The sequence below is a fragment of the Haemaphysalis longicornis genome, unplaced genomic scaffold (genome assembly GCF_048455015.1).
Source record: "Haemaphysalis longicornis isolate Haplotype H1 unplaced genomic scaffold, Haemaphysalis longicornis Haplotype H1 scaffold_15, whole genome shotgun sequence".
NCBI classification, from domain to species: domain Eukaryota; kingdom Metazoa; phylum Arthropoda; class Arachnida; order Ixodida; family Ixodidae; genus Haemaphysalis; species Haemaphysalis longicornis.
This window is the reverse complement of record NW_027526257.1, coordinates 15361813-15368288: the sequence shown is the minus strand read 5'-3', so window position 1 is coordinate 15368288 and position 6476 is coordinate 15361813.

The window sequence follows — 6476 nt, the reverse complement described above, 5'->3', positions numbered from 1 at the left end:
CTGATCGCTGATCCTCGCGAATAAGCAAGAAAGGACGAGTTACACACGATCTTCTGACCGATACTCTGAAGAAAGTTGTTCTCTATCTCTTCGTGTGTTGCAAACTTGTGGGGGATACAGCTTCAAATTATTCAGATGCGTCAGAAGCTGGCAAAATAACTGAGTCGCTAGAAATACGCTTTTTAACGCACTACAGCAACGAAGCGGGCGATTTCTATCCCAGGCACTGTTGCCCCTCACAAGCGGAGCGTAGCAGACGACAGCGGCGTGAATCCCTAAGCCGACGTCAGAGCCAGGGGGCGCCACTCAAAGATCTCACCGCCAATTGCGAAGGCAAGATAACCGTTGGTCATTAAGGGTAGCAGAGTGGATCCCTAGAGAAGGCAAGCGTGACAGGGGGTGGCAGAAAGTTAGATGGGCAGATGAGATCAAGATGTTTGCGGAGATAAATTGGTCGAAGTTAGCACAGGGCCGGGATAATTGGAGATCCATTGGACGGGACTTTGCCCTGCAGTAGGCGTAGATATATATAGGCTGGTGATGATGATGATGACCCCTTTGCAAATTCCGGCTGTTCAGCCCGACGACTGGCGCACCCGCCCCAAGGACCGAACTTGCCACGCAAAGCGAAGCTTCGCCCACCTAGAAGAGCTACTCCGGAGAGTTTCGAGCAGAGGGCCTCGACACAAAGTCAAGCTCTGAGAACCAAACTTGCGACATTGTCGAATCCTATGGAGGGGTCGCTAGAGCCCAAAAGCACCATGCTTACGTCGCCGGCTCTCTCTCTGCAGCTAAGCGCTCGGCGCACAAATGTCCCAGCGTTCCAGCCCAGTACTACAGGCACTGAAGAGTTCCTCGCGTGCGCCTCCAGACCATGAGAATCCCTCGCGGAAATCGCAGCCATATGAGAATGCCTCTGTAACGGCCCATGTCGACCTGCACCTCACATCTGGAATGCGGCACATAGAGCGCCCGGCACGGGAAGCGTAGTGCCCTCGAATGATGACAATATACGCTCTCGAATACCGCCGTGGCCCCGCCAGTCATCTCCCCGGCCGCTGCCACAGAAAGCATCGCTCTTCGTCGCTCGTGACCTCAGTCTACAGTAGAGCAGCCAGAATGCCAGCCAACCTATTGAGACGCCGCAATCCGATTTTGCATTGGCGATTGAGTCAACCACCGTTCAATGGTATGGCGTAGGAACTCCTGGTCCTCCCAGCGCAGAACAACGGGTGACGTACCGGAAGAGTTCTCTGCGATAGCCTTTTTCTTGTGCTACGATATCTTCCACTCCATAAGAGGATTTATGGTGTGCAACGATATGTTCACGCTGGTGCCAGCTGCTAAAGTACTTTTCGTGCCTTTGAATTCTGCAATTTCGTCGCTGTGCTTCGCCCGAGTTTCGTAGTACAGACGCTGCCTCTTACCGACCGTTTGTCTACGCTACATGTGGGATTCAGTGTTTAGTGTATCGGCCGCAGCATACCATTTGTTCTCTCTGGCTATACCTGCGCACCTTGACGGCGGGGGAATGTGTTTTAGATATAATAACGAGGCGGTTCGCAGGGGCACGGGGGCACGGGCATAGCTCATGCCTAGCGCTCGTGGAAGTTCCACGAGATCAGCCAAGCAAACGGGCGACCGGTTCTGTGGCGTATACGAAGTTGTCTTCCGCTACCTATCAGGATGTTTATTTATTCTTATTATTATCATTATTATTATTATTATTATTTTACTAAAGTTCTTCACGGTGGCTTAAAGGAGCCATGAAGAGAAAACAAAAGTTTGTTTTATTCGAAAGATTAGGTGTTTCATAGTACCCCAAGCGCTTTCCCGGAAGCAAATGATGCTTTATTCACTGATAAATAAGGCAATTTAAGCCAAAATTTTAAATCTCCCGCTAAAATTGAACATTCCGTGACGTGTACAATGGCGTCATAGAGCCGGTCCATGAAACAGATACTTAGTATGTCGACTCCATATAGCACCCACACGCGGGAGTCATGCGGGAGTCAACCTTTTCTTTCCTCCATGCGGGAGTCGATCGAGACGGCGGCCATTTTAAAAATACTAGTAAAACCTAGTGCACCCGCAGCCCTAGTCATGGAATCGCCTGATCCGGAGACCAAACTCTCGCCGAGGAGCTCGGGCTTGCATTTAACAACCTCACACCACAATAACGCTCAATGCTTCTAAGTGCACGAGCGGCAAGAGTTGTGGGATACGCGGTGGACGGGAAAGCGACCATTCCGCGATAGCCACAACAGACGAACGCCCAGCCGTCGGCACCGCTGCCTCGTCAGCCCCGTCGCGACGGACGAATATAGACTGGTACGTATGTGCCGTATTTTGATTACGGTTAATAATAGTTCAATTTCAGTAGCAGTATCACTTATGCCAGTTGGCCGGTGTCGTGTATGGAAAGCCGTTCGCGCGAGCTCTCTGCTTCGACCAGAAAGATACGAGCGTCAATGCGCGGTGTTTACGGCATTTTTTTCCCCAAGGTCAGAGCGATTTGACGAAGTCGGCAACGAGCGCCAGCATGTTCCAGGAGTGAGCTAACGTAAGGGTCCCTGCCGTAACTGAACAAACTGAAGTTTTCAGTGGTTGTAAACTGGAAACGAGCTCGTAACGACAGCAGCAAACCAACACCATTCGAAACTTACGCGACGACTGGCACTATCTCGTCGCTTCTTGCTGTTCCTTACTCCCCTCGTTTCTATTTTTACCTTTGCTGGTTGGCGATATGACGGCCAACCTCCTGTGAAGGGATTACGATACGAAGCAAGGTCGCGGCTGTGCGTGCTGGAACGGTTCGTTGGCCCCGAAGAGCCTCGAACCCGAAAATTCGTCTGCGTGACGGCGAGATGTCGAGCTCGGCCGGCGCGCTAGTTTCGTACGCATTGGCGCACACGCTTGCGAGTTCGTTCGGACCTTCAACCGTTTACTCCACCGTTCTTTGTCATAAAAAGAACGTGCAGTATGTTTCACGGGCATTTAGCTCGCTATGCAAGCTGTAAGCCCTGCCTAACATGCGTTTGCTTTTGCCGGCCTCCGCCAATCGCAGAGCTTAGCCCATGTGACGGCATAGGTTCTGTTGCGGGAAATGAGCTGGTGGGTCGCATGACCATTCCCGTTTTTCCTAATTATGTAGCTTATTTGAGCGAAGTTTGCGTTATAAGTGGTGTCGTTATGGTTCTAACGAGGCAATCTTTCGAATGAACCAAACTTGTGTTTTCTCTTCATGGCTCCTTTAAGTAGCGTTGTTCCCAAAAAGAATGGAAAAGAAAGACAATTTTCCGCGTTCGTTTTCTGCTAAACTGAAACGAGCGTTTTGGAGAGGAAAAATCGGGCGCACAAGCAAGCTAAGAAAACGGGGCAAGAAAGGTGGCAGAATCGAGTTTCGTCAACTCAGACCCCTTTGTAAATGCCTTGTTAGGCGCGATAGGTCGAGTTACATTGCCGCGGCTGAGGCTGATGCAACACGCAATGCCAAAGGCTGGAGAAACAGCAGAGCTGGCGGCCCCTGTCCCTTCGTCGGAGACCCGGCTGTTGCACCTCACATACAGGGTGTTGCGACGATAACTGGAACACTTTAAAATTTTTTCCTGAGCGCACCGCTGCTCTGTTCGCGCTCAAACTTGCCACGAAGATCGCAATTTGTGGTCTATTTTGTTTGACACCGGGAACAACAACGGTACTTACCTGTTTATTCTGAAAATAAATAAAAACGATTTTTGCCTATGGGAAAATGGCCGCTGATTTGGACGTGCGAGCCAGCGCAAGTTGATGTTGGAACGACGGAACCACCTGCAGAGTGAAACGCATGTTTGGGATTCACGTACGGAGCCAAATGGTGCAGCAGACGATCAGAAAATGCACCTAGAAATGAGCTAACAGACGATCAGAAAACCCGGTTTTCGGGCTCGCACGGCCAAATCGCCGCCATTTTCCCATAGGCGAAAATCGTTTTTATTTATTTTCAGAATAAACAGGTAACTACCGTTGTTGTTCCCGGTGTCAAACAAAATAGACCACAAAATGCGACCTTTGTGTGAAGTTTGAGCGCGAACACAGCGGCGGATCGCTCAGGAAAAAATTTTAAAGTGTTCCAGTTATCGTCGCAACACACTATATGTGCGCACGCACGTAGCGGTGCAGCGCAGCGCGTGCAGCAAGGTTCTTGTGAAGAAGCAGTTTTAGTTGACCACACGCATACGTTGATGCGTGGATAAACCAGCAGCACCGAAATGCGGCGCTTTGTGTGTCACACAGCGTCACTAAAGGCCGGATTGGCGAACGAAACATGCGGTTGTCAGCCAGCGCCACGCGTGAACATAGCCAGAAGGGCTTAAGAAACCGTAAACCAGTTTGTGGGAGACGCCGTTAAGCCACCTTAACGCCGTTCCTTTGTTCCTTTCATTTCGCGGGCTAAAGAGACCGGAAAGAGGACGGGATGGGCCTCGCGCACGGCCCGCAAAGCCCGCAAAACCCGTAACGCAAGAAGCCCAAACTTGCGGGTGCGCACAAAGCGCGCGGCTCCCGCTTACGTACTGCGCATGTGCTCTTGCGCCCCTGCAAGTTCCACGCGTGCGTAGAGTAGCGCGCGCTGCCCTGCGTTCGCTGATAACGCGATCACTTCCCGAGATGCAGCAGATATGCGCATCTCAGCCATTCTTGAGCGGCTCCAAGAGGCAGTCGCGTATTTTGCGCCTTTCCTCAATGATTGAATTGCATATACTGTCACACATAAATGCCATTTCATCATTAGCAGAACACGAGGTCGCGGGTTCGATTCCCGGCCGCGGCGGCCGCTTTGAGGCGAAAAGCAAAAACGCCCTGGTGTACGAGATTTCGGCGCACGTTAAAGATATCCCCAGGTGGTCAAAATTAATTCATAGGAGCCCTCCACTACTGCATGCCTCATCGCCTGCGTTGCGTCGGCGCGTTAAACCCTACAATCAATCGACATCATTAGCAAAACAAAGTAATTGGCAGTGAAGCGCCGATTACTTTTTTTCAATTAGGTTAATAAATACAGTATTGGAGGAGGGGTGCTAAGGTTGACCTGAATTTCAGCTTCAGCAAAAGTTTCTATTAGTTTAATTCATTGATTGGTTGATTGAGTGATTGAAGTTTTTCATGTGCGTGGACGTTTTACCCAACCTTGTGTGAACCCTCTGTGAGGTATGTTCCATCTACATTGTTACATGCCCATCGAAATTACGGAGGGGTTGATAGAACGATTTAACATATCATCGATTGCACTCCATTGGTTTATTATACTTATCGTTTATCGCCACCTATAATAAGTGAAGTCTAGCAGGGTCATTGATTTCTTGTACGGCGATGATTTCTAGCTGTGGGTCAAGTTTCTAGGTATTGCTGCAAGGCTCTCGTTTTATCCAATCTAAAGTAATGTTGAATAAACATGCTGAAAGAACCCTGTTCAGCATATGTAACAAAACGCTACTAGGAACAAGTAGAAGATTATAACAACCCTGGTCAGGTGATCCATGCCTTGTGTATTGGCCCACTTAATGGATTGATAAATAAAGCTTTAGTTTTGTCATGAAATGGCCAAGGAATTGTGTGTTATTGGTCGCGGGGGGTGGTGACAAGACCATGCCTTCCAACAAGCTCCAGCGCTCGTGTCAACTCCCAAACTTGCATCGACGGGCCGGTGCTGAGCATCGCACTCTCCACCTGCTCCGAGTTGGGTAATTGCAGGCCGCCAGGAGGGGGGTGAACTAAATCTCGTCTTTCGGCTTTACATACAGAGCTTAGGGTTGGCAAGCTCCTGGATAAATCAATGGAAATTTTCTGGTGACGATTTTATTAGTTTAAAGCTGCCTCCGGGTAGCTTGCTGCATATTGTTGAGGGATTTTTAGCGGGAAGGATATTTATTTATGTCTAGGCAGTAGTGCATAACTGTCTGATGGTATGTTTGCACGCATTCCCACGCCTATCTGAAAGACAAGTCACCCACATCCTGGTTGACAAAAAAGCCTTGCAGTAAAAAAGATGTGCAGAGGCAGGCAGACTGCTGCACCGTGAAACAGCGACCCACACCTTAAAAGTGCCCGCTTGTTGCATTTTAAAATTCTTGGGGATGGAGAGGAGTACATGGTGCTTTCATACTGTGATACAAAGCCGCTTACATTACTCTTTGAAAAGTGCCGTTCCTCCAATTCACTTCTGTATAGAGGTAAAGTCGATAGAAGCTCGTTGGATAAAATAGTGGCTGGAAAGGATGTTTATGCATTAATAGACAACTGCCAGAATTTTCGAACCATTTTTTATAGATTATTACTGGTACGAAAACGCAGGTAGAATTTGCTTTTCCTGTACGTGAAAGGAAGCTCCGTGCCGAAGTCACCTAAAGTTCATGGTCGGCCTGCATGGGAGTTCAAAGCAACCACGAATGCAAAATAAACCGCGACCTAGTTTTATTTGAAATGGTAATGGCAATGGT